We start from the raw sequence: 14,699 nt of genomic DNA, 5'->3' as shown, positions 1-14,699 counted from the left end.
TGTGTGTGTGTGTGTGTGTGTGTGTGTGTGTGTGTGTGTGTGTGTGTGTATTTATGTATTAGAAATTTGGAAGGCCGTTTGATGGGATTCCCTTAGAATTCCCGTCCATAAAGGGTTTATGGCGTATCGTCAGATCCCAAAAGCCTGTTGGCCCATGACCTCTTAAAAAATTGAGGAGGAAACCTACAATAATCCCATAAACCGGCCTTCCACATTTTTAATAAATACTGCTCTACATCTTAGAGTGTGCTTCTTCCTTTGGATTTATGTTTATTATTTGTCGAACCGCTAAGTTACAACCATAAACCAACAAACGTACATAGCCAGATACTTACGCACACTCACACACACACATGACAGGCTTCCATGTAGTTTCCGTTTACCAAATTCCACTCATAAAGTATTGGTCGATCGAAAGCAATAGAAGACACATGCCCCAGGTACCACGCAACGGGAATGAACCTGAAACCACGTGGTTCCAAAACAAACTTCTTAACCACACAACAGTGCCTTATTTTGCGTATGTGTTGAGGATAAGGGAATAATTAGGGGTATCTGAGAGAGAGAGAGAGAAAGAGAGACTGACAGAGCGTTTAGGCGTACGAACTCTTTAGAGAGAAAAAAGGATGAAAAAGATTCGCGGAGAGAAATGAATGGAAAGTAAATGAGATTTAACAATGAGTGAGAGTGAGAGATAGAGTGCAGCAGCGAGAAGCATTAAGGTTAATAAAGAAGGGAAGAAGATAGGTGGGTAGGTGGGGGGGGGGCAAAAGCCTGGTTGTGTAAACGCTGACTAGAAAGGAATATTAAAGGGAAAGAGATGAGGCCGAGCGGGGGAGGAGACACACATATATAGATATATGTGTGTATGAGGAGGAGGAGGAGGAGAAAAGTTAATTCGAATCTAAAGAGAAGCTGCTGTAGAGTTTAATTCTCTTGAGAAATGAATGGAGTGGCGAACTCACTCCACATGAGCGAACCATTTCTGCTGTTCTTGCTCTACGTTACAATCAAACATTCTACTCATACCACACCCTTCACACACTTTTGCCTCTGTCCTCCTCCTCCTCCTCCCCCTCTCTATTTCCCACTCTCTCCCTCCCCCTCTGTCTGCGTATATCCCTGTCTACATCATTCTGATTCGTTTTCTCTCATTTAAACCTCGTATTTTTTAAACAGAAAAATCAAACATCTATCTATCATTATATATCTCTCTTTATATATATATAGAGATATCTTTCTATCGGTATCAATCATTTCCCTTTTCCCATTCGTTCCTGGCATTACTTTGACTTTGGCTCTTGTACCATTATTTTTTTTTCCTTCTCCCTCTTTGCCGTGGATGCAAATGCTATAAGCTTACATTTAAGCTCTGCTATAGCCACCATTCTGGAAACATGTCGAGTCGAAGGCATAGCTCCAGATCGCGGGCACGGGTGAGTAAAGAACAACTTAAAATAGACTTTCACTACTTTCTTTTGAGTAAATAACTTGGCCCAGCACGTGGATATTTTCACTTCAACACTTATAGAATCTTTCTTTTTCCTTCATACGTCTCTCTTTCTCTCTCTCTCTCTCTCTTCTATTCATTCATTCTTAGTTTTTCTGCATTTCTCGACTTACTCTTGTTTTTTTCCGCCTTATTCCTTGTTTAAAATATGCATTTATTATTTAGATGTAAACACACATTCCTCAAATGAAACCGTTTGTATATATACTCGTACATAAATATACATGGAAAAAATATTTACACACACGCATGCATTGTGCTACCTGTATGCATGCGAATTGCTAAGGAATGTGAAATTCCTGTCAAATGTGTCTTCTCTTACGCTTCTATGTTTATTGATATTTTTATGAACAGCATAATGTTACACACACACACAAGAGATCTGATTTTAAGTGGTGATATTAATGAAACTTTGCTGGCCGAATATTCCGTATTTAAATGAATTCTGTACATATTTACTATGACTTAGAATGCGAGCGGATCTCTGAGTGTCGGTATTTAAAGTATGGAATATCTAAAAAGAAAATGTATGTAAATATTTCAACTCATTTGAGTGTTTGTTTTTATATACACACATGCATACATGGTGCACTTACGGTGTGTGTGTGTATGTTCATTTGTACAGATGTATTTTGTGTGTGTGTATTTCATGTTCGTATATATAATTGTTTTTCCTACTTAAGTCTCACATAGCGATTTGTAAATATGTTTACTTCGTACAACGTACTTTGTAGTTTTCATTAATGTGTGTGTGTGTGTGTGTGTGTGTGTGTGTGTTTCTAAGGATGTGCATTTATGTATCTGCGTGAGCGTATGTGTATAAATTTCTGTTTAGATGCGTGAAGACGGACACGCATTTGTCTGCATAATGTTTATTTGATATTTTAAGTGCAGCATCGCCGTCTCAGAATGAAGGTGTCTTCGACTATTATACGTGTGTCTGCGTCTGTGCCTGTGAATGCTGATCTATGTATGCATCATGTCTGTTTTTCAGTACGTGTGTGGGTGTGTCTGTGTGTGTGTGTAATGTTTACTCGATATTTTAAGTGCCTCAACATCTTAGATGAAAGATCTCAGTCTCCATAACGTGTTTGTTATGCGAGTTACGCGTCTGTAGGACTGGTTGTGAATGCATTTGCGTGTGTGTGGTTAAATACGCATGTTTAAAAGTACGTGATTGAATATCAGTCTCGTGCTTTATTGATTTTTCGCTTTCATATCGGCCTTGATCGAAGAGACTCTATGATCGAAGTTGTTCCAACCGTGACCACTCGGTTTTCCTTTTTTGTTAAGATAGTGTATTTAGGGGGGCCCGTTATCCCAATATCTTCTTAAAGATGGTCTTCTTTTCTTAAGATAATGGGAATTTGGCGGCTATTTCTAGGAAGTTGAACGACTGCGTCTCGTGCATTATTTCATATCGTAAACGCAAGAAAGCTATCACGTGAGGGACATTTTGCGCGCGCGCGTGTGTTTGCAGCTTGGAGTGTTTACCTTCAAATTAGGTTTCGCCTGGAAGCCTTTATTGCCAGAACGCATTGTGTAATATCTATCTATCTATCCATCAGTCTATCTATCTATCTATCTATCGTTATACTCTACTTTTGTTATTGAGTACATTTTTGTCTTATTTGTAAACTAAAGTGAATGTATACATATGTATGTATACATGTGAATATATATGTATTTATGTACATGTGGTATATATTTGTAATTTTTGTGAATATTTGTGTATTTACAGGTACCTATGTATATGTGTGTGTGTACAGTCTATGTTTAATCGTAAGTCAGTTTTGATGACACAGAGTGCTCAATACTCGAAAGCAGTTTATATAATTACACCAAAATACATCGCAAAAATACTCTTGGAAGTAAGAATATTAATATTTATTTTAATATCAATATTCTGATGAGCATATTTTGCGCGCGGAAAATGTGGGTATGTGAGAGAGGAGGGGTGTTACAAAGACTAATATTTGCATGTGAAACATATTTGTGTTTATGTATGCGTATCCGTAGAAAACCCATGGATGATATTCAAATTTACATTTGCGGCAACCTATAAGAAAAGGATAAATTGAACACAGTGCGTTTCTCTTTGTCATTTAATAATTTTGGCACAAGGCCAACAATTTGGCGGAAGGGGTCAAGTCGATCACATCGACCCCAGTGCTCTACTGGTGCTTATTTTATCGGTCCCGAAAGGGTGAAAGACAAAGTCGACCTCGGTGATATTTGAACTCAGAACGTAGCGGCGGGCGAAATACCGCTAAGCATTTCGTCCGGCGTGCTAACGAGTCTGCCAGCCCGCCGCCTTAATAATAATAACAACAATGATAATGATGAAAATAATATTTCTTTCAAATTTGGTACAAGGCCAGCAATTTTAGAGAAAGGGTGTTTATTGATTATATTGATCAGTAATTGATTGGTACTTTATTTTATCGACCACGAAAGAAGAAAGGCAAAGTTGACCTCAGCAGGATTGAACTAAAGATGTATTCATCATAATAATTGTCCTTTGTACTGGAGGCACAAGGCCTGAAATTTGTGGGGAGGGGACTAGTCGATTACACTAGTACTTAACTTATCGACCTTGAAGGGATGAAAGGTAAAATCGATCTCGATGGAGTTTGAACTCAGAACGTAGCGGTAAGCGAAATACCGCTAAGCATTTCGTCCGGTGTGCTAACGATTCTGCCAGCTCGTCGCTTTAATAATAACAACAATAATAATAATAATAATCATTATTCTTTCTGCTATAGACACAAGGTCTGAAATTTAGTCAGGAGTGTTTAATCGAGAACATTGAATTCAGTGGTCAACTGCGACTTACTTTATCGACCCCGAAGGATAAAGGACAAAATCGATCTCGGCAGAATTTGAACTCAGAGCGCAAAGCCGGAAGAAATTCCGCTAAGCATTTCTTCCAGCTTCTGAGTGCTGCCCGTTACGCACACTTCTCGGTATTCAGGTGCCGAGGCAGTGAAATTATTGGTTCAATTGGGAACGGACAAACAAAGAGATGATAGGGACACACTGCTAATTATATTGGTAGATATGCGAAAAAGAGCGGAAATGTCCGTGTGCGTGTGTTTAAGGTCAGCTCTGATAAAACACATCTTTGGTAAAAAGCGCACTAGTCGCAACCAAGACATACATACATATAGTTGACATGTAAGTATCTAATATAGTATTTATCTCCTGCTTCTTTCATTTCTTAGACAGTAGGGTATGGTTTGAGCAAATAACTGCGTAGATGCTCCCTTCTGGTTTGAGCAACCCTTGTTGTGTAGAATGGCAGTAAACTCTAAGAAAATCGTTGGGATGGGGGTATTTCATTCCACAGACACTGTGAGTGAAAAACAGGACATACCATCAGGCAGTTTCCCTCTCTACATAGCTTCTGATGGTGTCGTCTTACGAATGAAATCAGAGGGAAACTACCTGATGGTATGTCCTGTTTTTTCACTTACAGTGTCTGGAATGAAATACCCCCAATAGAGCAGATTTAAGATCAAAGACCTTACTGCCATGACTAGGCACATTGCACACAAGACCACATTACCGTCCAATATACTCTTTCTTCTCATGTGTAATTTGAGTGAGTTTTGGATGTTATTTCTAGCAGGTTGAGCGACTGCTTAGAGGTTCTCTCTTTTTTCGTGTGTCAATAGTTGAAGTGGTCCAAGTATCGCACTTCACACTCCATTCTACTTAGTCCCATCCTATGAGGACTATGTCCATATCCTTTTTAAGGTGAGGTGTTTTAATCCTCAGATTATCTCTGAACAGATCAAAGCATTTTATCATTGGCAATCTCCCTTTTGTCTTCAGCAGAGAGTAACATTCAGTACGTTGTCGAATGTATTCATCCAGTGAAATCCTGTGGAAATTTGACTGTTGTTTCTTGCAGATCGAGTGACCATATAAATCACAAGACTAGGCAACCTTTTGTGTTTTGTTTAAAGCGGGTCACGTGAGGCATGTCTTATCTGGCGGACCGTACTACTAAAATTGATAGTGTCCAATCTGCAGCGTAGGGTTAATAGTCCGCATACTCTCAGTCAGTACTTGCACTTTTCAGGTGCAATGAAATAGGATCAATTGTGTGTTGATATCCGCCCCGATCCGAGTAGAATTATTATAAAAGGAATTAAAGCTGTAGATAGTCTTTTTGTCTTTTTTATCAAGAACTTATAATATCCACTGTATCCTTGCTGTTTTAAAACGATAACTCATTCGGTATACCTACACAAGTGTTCCCCCACCCCTGCGACCTTTGTTTCCTCATAGCTTTTAATGGAAATTTTCTCCAAATACCTTTTAGATGATATTTATAGAATCGTAATCTACAGCAGCTGAAAGGTATTTGTAGAAAATTTCACTAAAAAATACCTATTTTTCTAAAAATTATGAGGAAACGAAGTTGTAATAGGGAGAGCAGTCCAGAGCCCGCGCTCTCGATAAGCTCAAGAACTTGGGCAGCTTTAAGTGTAACCTCTAAAAAAATTTCACAAGGTGGATGAAGTGCAGCTGTTGGAATAGTGTTTATTACGATACGTAATCTAAAGTCAACAGTTCAAATACAGCATAAACATTTAAAATTCCTTAATATAATTAAGGGGAAGTTGGCCTTGTGCCAAAATATGACCCTCCCCGAAAAATGCTAAGGCAAAGAGAGAGACCATACCGACATAATTGGCAATGGTTTTAGAGCGTTTTTACAACAAATTAACGTTGAATGGAGGATGGGTTGGTCAGAGAAAGTCCGAATGATTCGCTGTTGATTTGGAGAAAAAAATTTATAATAAATTAAAGAATATTAACCAAAGAATCAAAGAATAAGATGCTAAATAACATAACATTATCCTAAAACCTTTTTCTCGACTTTAGATGTTTTCATATCTCCTGCAGTATCTACCTTTATTCACACAATATAATTTTCTTTTGACGAAATTGCCCAAGAATTTAATACCTTATGTCATAAACGAGCATAGATATGACTTCTATAAACCTTAGCTTACGTAATCTTTACTCTTTCGCGATCATATAAGGTATCGAAAGTATTGTTTCTAAATGAAGATCGTGCGACATCCTATAACGTATGACTGATGGCTCTTGACGGCTTTCTGTCGTAAGCATTATGTTTCCTGGAAATACTTATTTTGTTATATCCAGATTAGACGAGAGATCGCATCCGTTTATATCGCCTACGCAACAATCCCGCGAAGGGACTTTCTTTTTATTTCACTTCATTATTCTTATTGGGTTGGTGCATAATAATTGCGGCTTTTTTTTTTTTCCAACAAATTTTATTCAACAAAAACAATCACAACATGTAGCAAAAACATCTTTAAATGATCATTCCGAAGCATATTCACCATCTACCTCAATTACTGCTTCCCATTTGCTTGGCAGACGGTCAGACCGTCATTTAAAGATGTTTTTGTTGAATAAAATTTGTTGATAAAAAAAAAAAAGCCGCAATAATTATGCACCAACCCAATACATCTTGTCCTTCTGAATTTTTGGAAGATTCCAAGTACATGAGGTGATGCCCCCAAGCGACCACTCAAGGTGCCCATACCTCAAGTCCTGAAGTTTAAACTGACAAATCTCAACGAGATGCAAAAAGCTAAGAATATTTCGGAACGATTAAGATCATCTTTTTTTTTTTAAATCCCGCAACTGTTTTTATATTTTAGCTTCGTAGAAATCCTCGAAATATATTCAAGAAAAAATATAACCATCTTTAGTAAAAAAATTTCTTTCATAATTTTACTTGGCCACATCCTCTTCTTATATAACGAAGGATTGGTCAGTAGAATTGGTAAGTTTGCGTTGATAGTTTATAGTGTGACTCAGACGGGAAATATTAGTGGTGGATGTTGTTGGTATGTTGGGGGCGGCTGCGATGATGACAGCACTCGTCGTCGTCTTCTTTCCTTTTTCTTCTCCTGTTCTTCTTCGCCTTCTTCTGTTGGGGTATTTGCGATGTGTCTGACAAATGACAGAAACAACACCGACAACTAATAATCGTGGTAGGGGTGGGGAGATTCCCGAACGAGCTCCCTCCACCCCATAACAAAACATTGGCTCTATTATCTAACGTAGGGATGGTGAGGCTGGTGCTATTTTCCAGTTTCAGTCCCACAACCCATGGTTACGAGATCACCACTAAGCGCACCGCTATGTCAGGAATTTCCATTCTCCAGTTAAAACGTTTTATTGTTGAAAATTCGATGTGGTCTTATTTTATGGAAGACTAAAGCTTCCCGGCCAATTTTTTAGTGTCCCTTCCTGACATCTGTTCGTAAATAAGTTAAATAACCGTATTATGTGCGATTGTCGTTTATTTGAAGTGAATAATGTTAAAAAGACACTATTTTGAAAATTTTAATCTCGGCGTGTGTGTGTTGCGGGGTGGAAATAAATGTGAACTTAAATTAAGGAACAAAACAAGTTGAGGGTAAAGTGAGTTTCAAACCGTTGACTGGAATGGAACAAAGCACGTTAGGAACTCCTGTTGCATGTGGTCATTCGACTTGCTAAAAAGAGCAGCCAAATCTCTCTCTAATCATACCCCCCCCCCCCGTTTCTTTCTTTTTTCTTTTGTCTGTTCCTTAAAAAAAGGAGCACATTAGATTACGTAGTTGTCTGCTCAGCTGAAATGTTTTTGGTTATAAGTTTGTTTACTCGATCAAGGCTAGACAACATCAACAACAGCAGCACCAGCAGTGTCTTCGTTTAGAGCTAATTGTCAACAAATCTTGGGGTGTATCTATTTCCAAAATATACGCAAAGAATTAGTGGAAATTAGCACGTTTTAACCCAAACATTTCTGTACCACATCACTGCTGCCACACATAGTTCTGTTTTGCGTTTACCAATTTTGCAGCAAATTGGACGACTGAGCGGGAAAAGTTTCGGAATAAAGCATACACAGCCGTAATTTTTTGTTGTTTATAATTTTTCACTTTTTCTAAAATTTCTTCGGATTTATAGCTAAAACACAGGAACTTACAATTCTGAGCTATCTTTCGTTTTTAGTACATTTTACGTCATTTCTAATCCACGTGCGTTTGTTTATGTTTCTGAACAAGATCGTCGCTTTCCGTAAAAGGGTGTTAGGGTTAGGGAATTCCATCTGTAACCCTATTTATGGAAACATAAACAAACGCACGTGGATTGGAAATGACGTAAAATGTACTCAAAACGAAAGCTCGCCAAAAATCGTGTTGTCAAGTTTTATTAAAATAATTTTACATAATTAAAACGTTATACAATGCCAACATAGATAGATACATAATATTGATTTCCTGAGTTTGTGTCATAAAAGAAAGGAAGTCTCAGATGGGTTGGTACCTAAAGAGTTAAAACTTTTGTGCCTCTGTCATTAATCATTATCAGTTTTGTGCCTTTGTCATTAATCATTATCATGGTGTTAGGAAGGGCATCCAGCTGTAGAAACTTTGCCAGATCAGAGTGGAGCCTGGTGACACAAACTCCCTAAATTAACACATCCCATCGAAATTTCTGCTCCAAGACCAACTTAGAAATGACAAAGTTGTTTTACTAAATTCTTCCTCATATTTAAAATTAATACAAACAACATAAGCAAACGTGACAGTCTGATAAGAAGCTGGTTTCTGAACAACATGGTCCCAGGTTCAGTCCCACTGCTTGGCATGTTGGGCAAGTATCTCCTACTACAGCCTCAAGTCGACCATATACACAGTCAAACCGTCCAACCCATGCTAGCATGGAAAGCAGATGTTAAACGACGACGACGATGATGATGATGATGATGATGATTAGCATAATTTTGTTACCATTATTAAGGTAGCAAGCTGGCAGAATCGTTAGAGCACTGGGCTAAAATGCTTAGCAACATTTCATCTGTCTTCACGTTTTGAGTTCAAACTCTACCAAGGTCGACTTTGCCTTTCACCCTTTTCAGGGTTGATAACACAAGTACCAATTAAATACTGGGGGTCAGTGTAATCAATTAGCCCTTTTCTCAAATGAATTACTTAAGGAGAGGATGGTGGTGGTGGTGGATGGCATAAATGTTACAGCAGCCTATTTAAATATCTATGTAGTTGTGTTCTGAGTTCAAATCCTGCCACAGTCAACTTTACTTTCATCCTTTCAGGGTCCATGGATTTACTAGTGTAAATTCATCCCAGTGTTTTACTAGGATTGATTTAATTGGTTACATGCACCCCTTACAAATGTCTGGCTTTGAGCCAACCTCAGAAATTATTACTATAATTATGAGGATATTTTCACTGTTGTTGTTAGTAGTAGTGGTGGTGGTGGTGGTGGTAGTAGTAGTAGTAGTATTTGCTTATTGCTTAAAGTAGAAGGTCAAGTGACCTCCTCATTCTGGCTATGAGTCAATATTAGCCTTTCTTAATCTGATTATGTCAGTCAGTAGCTATGTAATTCACCTGCCCACTGCCCTCCACCTCATACATTCACACACACACACACACACATTCTGTTCTCGGTAAGGTTTCTTTACCTTTGCTAAGCTGCCAACTTAACCAGACGTCCTACTGCTGGCTTAACTCTCTTACATGTGAAGTTTGACATGAAGGTTAGCCATTCACTGTTTTAATCTAAGGAGAGATGGGTAGGAAGGAGAAGTCTTGGAGAAAATGCATGCCTCTGTAGACTATGTATTAATGTTCTTTTCTAGTCTAGGCACAAGGCCTGAAATTTTGGGAGAGGGGGCGGTCGATTAGATTGACCCCAGTGTGTAACTGGTACTTATTTAATCGACCTCAAAAGGATGAAAGGCAAAGTCGACCTTGGCGGAATTTGAACTCAGAACATAACGGCAGACAAAATACCACTAAGCATTTCGCCCAGTGTGCTAACAACTTTGCCAGCTCGCCGCCCTGAGAGGTGAATGATATTAAAAAGCAAAGATGTTTCTTGGGCACCATCTTAGAGCAAGAAGTGGTCTGGATCTTTTGAAAGTTAACCCGTCTTTACCATCTTTACCATCTGCTACTCCTACTCACCCTTATATAACGTGGAATAGCCATGAGAGGGAGAGTGGGAGAAGAGATGGCCACAGCAATTGGGTATCAGACAACTAGCTGGGGTTCAGCTGAACACCTTTTGCAATCAGTGCTTTCATTACTAAATTAATTTTATCCTTGTACATTTCTCACTAGTTTTGACCAATTTCTCTCTCTGTTTGGAACTCAACACAAAACGAAAATCAGTCAGAAGTAACAACAAACCATCATGGCAACACCACAATGGTTTATTTTTTATTATTATTGTCTGATTGTTTCTTCAGAGTAAAATGTAATGTTTTCACTCATCCACAACGTCATTGAGAAAGAAGATGCTTGCACACATCTCATATCAGCTCTGATCAAGAAGACCTATTCCAGTTCTGACCATCCTGTATTAGTTTCTGACAATGTATCAAGGATTAAGTTATCCAACACTTTTTTTTTTAAAGATGATAATCATGGTTTGAAGGAAATTATTTGCTATCTTTAGCAGATTGTGTGACCACATAGAGGTTTCCGCGTTGGCACATCTGTGTAGTGGCACCTTGGGCAAGTGTCTTCTATAGCTTTGAGTCGACCAAAGCTATGTGGGTGTATTTGGTAGACTAAAACTGTTTTAACTATTCTACCAATGTACTTCTTTTTTTGTGTATTGATTCACTGCAATGAGTTGTGTCCACAAGTGTTTTGTTAGTTTCCAGTGTTGAGTTCAACACTTCTTATGGAAGACTGGAAAGAGCAGAAAATATCTATCAACACATCATTATTGATAGAAACCTAGATGTAAGGAGTGAAATAACTAACTCCTCAGTCTTCCATTAATGAGCAGATCAAATGGAAAAATGTTTGATGGAAGTGATTGTACGTTCTGTAATGACGCAATTAAAATATTTGACATAGAGTGTTAAAAACTTCAATGTGGGAGGCAGGGAGGCGATATGATGATGAGTGGGATCAGATCTGTGATATCATATTTGAAATATGTAATAATGTCAGTCGTGTTTAATGTGATAAGTGAGAGAGACACTTGTGAGCAAGTGTGTGTGTGTGTGTGTGTGTGTGTGTGTAGCCTGTGAAATGTGTAATATCGGTTGAGTTAATTGTGAAAAGCAAGAAAGAGAGGGAAAAAGTGAGAAGATCGTAAACAGTGGAAGTGGGTGGATCTGTATGTTCTGTGATGATATAAAATCTTTAAATATGTGATGACACAAATTTATCTGTGTGTATATATATGTATATATATGTATATATATATGTGTGATCCATATTTAACATTTTAGCATTCAGATTATTCCATCAAATAGAATGCTTATATACATTATTTACATTATTTACATTTGACGGATATTTGTCCTCATCTTGTTTGTTGTTAACACAACATTTCGGCTGATACACCCTCCAGCCTTCATCAGGTGTCTTGGGGGAAATTTCAAACCTGGGTTCTCATTCCTAAGGTATTTGAAATGTTGTTATTATTATTCAGGTCACTGCCTGGAATCGAACTCAGAATCTTGGGGTTAATAGCCCGCACTGTTAACCACTGTGGTTAAGAGCGCAGGCTACTAACCCCAAGATTCCAAGTTCGATTCCAGGTAGTGACCTGAATAATAGTAATAATACTATCGAAAAATACCTTAGGAATGAGAACCCAGGTTCGAAATTTCCCCCCAAGACACCTGATGAAGGCTGGAGGGTATATCAGCCGAAACGTTGTGTTCTTTGAGCCATTTCTTCACTACAGTTTTCACTTCCTCGTCACTGGAATAATGTTTGCCTCTCAAACCCTCTTTCATGGGGCTGAAGAGATGATAGTCCAGTGATGAGGAAGTGAAAACTGTAGTGAAGAAGTGGCTCAAAGAACAGTCAACAGAATTTTACGGGGCAGGGATACATGCTCTCATTTGAAGGTGGAACATTGCTATTGAGAGAAACAGTGAGTATGTTCAGAAGTAGGGATGTGATCCACAGAGGACCAGCTTCATTTTGATGTATGATACATGTTCCTCTGTTGGTAATTATACCTGTCCTAAACAAAATGGCATTACTTTTTGACTCACCCTTGTACATCCAATGATATTGACGAGTTCTTTCGGGACAGATGCATGCCTTGTTTAGAGCAGTGGAATTAGCTCTTTGCAAAACCTTTCTGCTCCAGGCACAAGTATCACTTGACTTCTTTTTTTTTTTTAACAAGTCAGCTTATGACCAAAACAGGCAACACATTCAATGAAACATTCCAGGATCAAACGGAAGCGTGTGTCATCATGAGTAGTAAGCTCTCTGGACACTGGCTCCAAGAGGTGCCATTGTTTCTACATCCATGTCAATCATGTTTACGAGAACAATCAAGCAATGATATTACAGGAAGATTTCAAATAATTAGAAACAGATGAGGACACACAGACATATAAGATGGATGCAACTCACTTTCAAATAAGGAAGGAGCTTGGTTCTAACAATGAAAGAAAGCTTCATCTTTGGCACTAACAGAAACAAATTCACATTTTGAACTGAGGAAAGCTCTTTTATGTATGTATGAATGGATGTCTGCCTGTATAGCCGTATGCTTCCCTAACTCAATCACATTTTAAATACAAACATACAGATGTATATTTATATTCCATGTGTGATTCATATTGTTTTAAATTAATCATGCATTATATTGTGGTTTTGAGATTTCAACGATGTAATTGTTATTTTTTAGACTGACATTGTAGAGTAGGTGCAAGAGGCTGGATATAGCCAGCCTCTTCAATATAAAATGGGTGGAATATTTTGGCTGGATATGGCTGTTTTAAATACTAAATGGTTAAATCAAACTTTGTGATTTCATGCCTGTTTCTCAGAGACCTTTTTTTAACTAAAAAGCATCAGAATCATTGAAATGGGATCAGATGCAGGTTTTAAAATGAATGATCAAAGACTCTGTGATTCCACAGAGTTATTGGCTTTGGCTGCTATTTCTTGCTTGTAGCGTAGCCACATGAAGCCTCCTTGTTTTGTGTGTACTTAGTGGTCTCTTCTATTCTGAGACATTGATTCATAAAGTGAAATGGTAATGTGAAGAATTTTCATTTTTTTTCTTTTTCTGAAGACTAAATTCCATTGAATAATTAACTCCAAAGCGAACCACCTTGAGATAGTATCATATTTTTTTGACTATATATAGATCTTGTCACACAACTAGGATGTCAATGCATGTATGCGTCCATGTAGTTGTGTGTGTGTGTGTGCATGTGTGCTCTCCCTGTGCATGGTGTTGTGTGTTTCTTACTTCTTAGCTTGTCATATCTATCTTTTGGTTCGCAACATTGAGTCATCGTTATGTGAGTGTAAGAGTGGGAAGCGTATAAAGTTAAAACAAGATGAAGGGGAATGTGTGTGTGTGTGGCAGGGGGGTGCAGTTGGGAGTGGAGATGCTGACATAGGGAAAGGGGGGGGAACGATAGATCCTGTTCATCCCAGTCATATATACACCTACATGTGTGTGTGTGTGTTATTTGTTTGTTATGCTCCGTATGTGACTTAAGGACCCGGAGTTTCATATCAAAGTAATTGTTAAACAGTCTGATAGTATACGTGTGTCTGTATGTGTGCATGTATATTTGTGTGTGTGTGTGTTGATATTGTAGTAAAGAGAATGAGAGAGTACAACAACAACAAAAATAAGGCAAGGAAAACTGCTTAAGCAATGCAAAAAGATGAGTACGGGCAAGAAAAGAGGAAGAGGACACACACACACACACAGGTAGAGCACTAAAGATATTAGGCATAAGCACCAGAGGATTTTTTTTTCTCTCTAAAACTGGTGCTTAACAAGATCTGTTGATAAGGTGTCTACTATTTTAATATCGCTGTTCATATAATCAGCTGTTCCCTTCTCCTCCCAACTATATAACCCCTTGTACCCAAGGTAGATGTTATTCTTCTTATTGCTGCAGTTTAGGGCAGTGGATGGGCGGAATCTTTAATGGTTGGGAAAATGCCTTGCAATATTTGTTTCTGGCTGTTTACGTTGTGAGTTCGAATCTTCCTGAAGTCAGCCTTGCACCTCATGCTTCTGAGGTCATTGAAATAAAGCAGAGCTGTGGACTCGAAGCAAAAAAGTTTGACTCTGACTCTGACTCCTACTATTGGCACCTCTGACTCCG

The sequence above is a fragment of the Octopus bimaculoides genome, chromosome 9 (genome assembly GCF_001194135.2).
Source record: "Octopus bimaculoides isolate UCB-OBI-ISO-001 chromosome 9, ASM119413v2, whole genome shotgun sequence".
In the NCBI taxonomy this organism is placed as follows: Eukaryota; Metazoa; Mollusca; class Cephalopoda; order Octopoda; family Octopodidae; genus Octopus; species Octopus bimaculoides.
Note: the sequence above shows the minus strand (reverse complement) of the source record.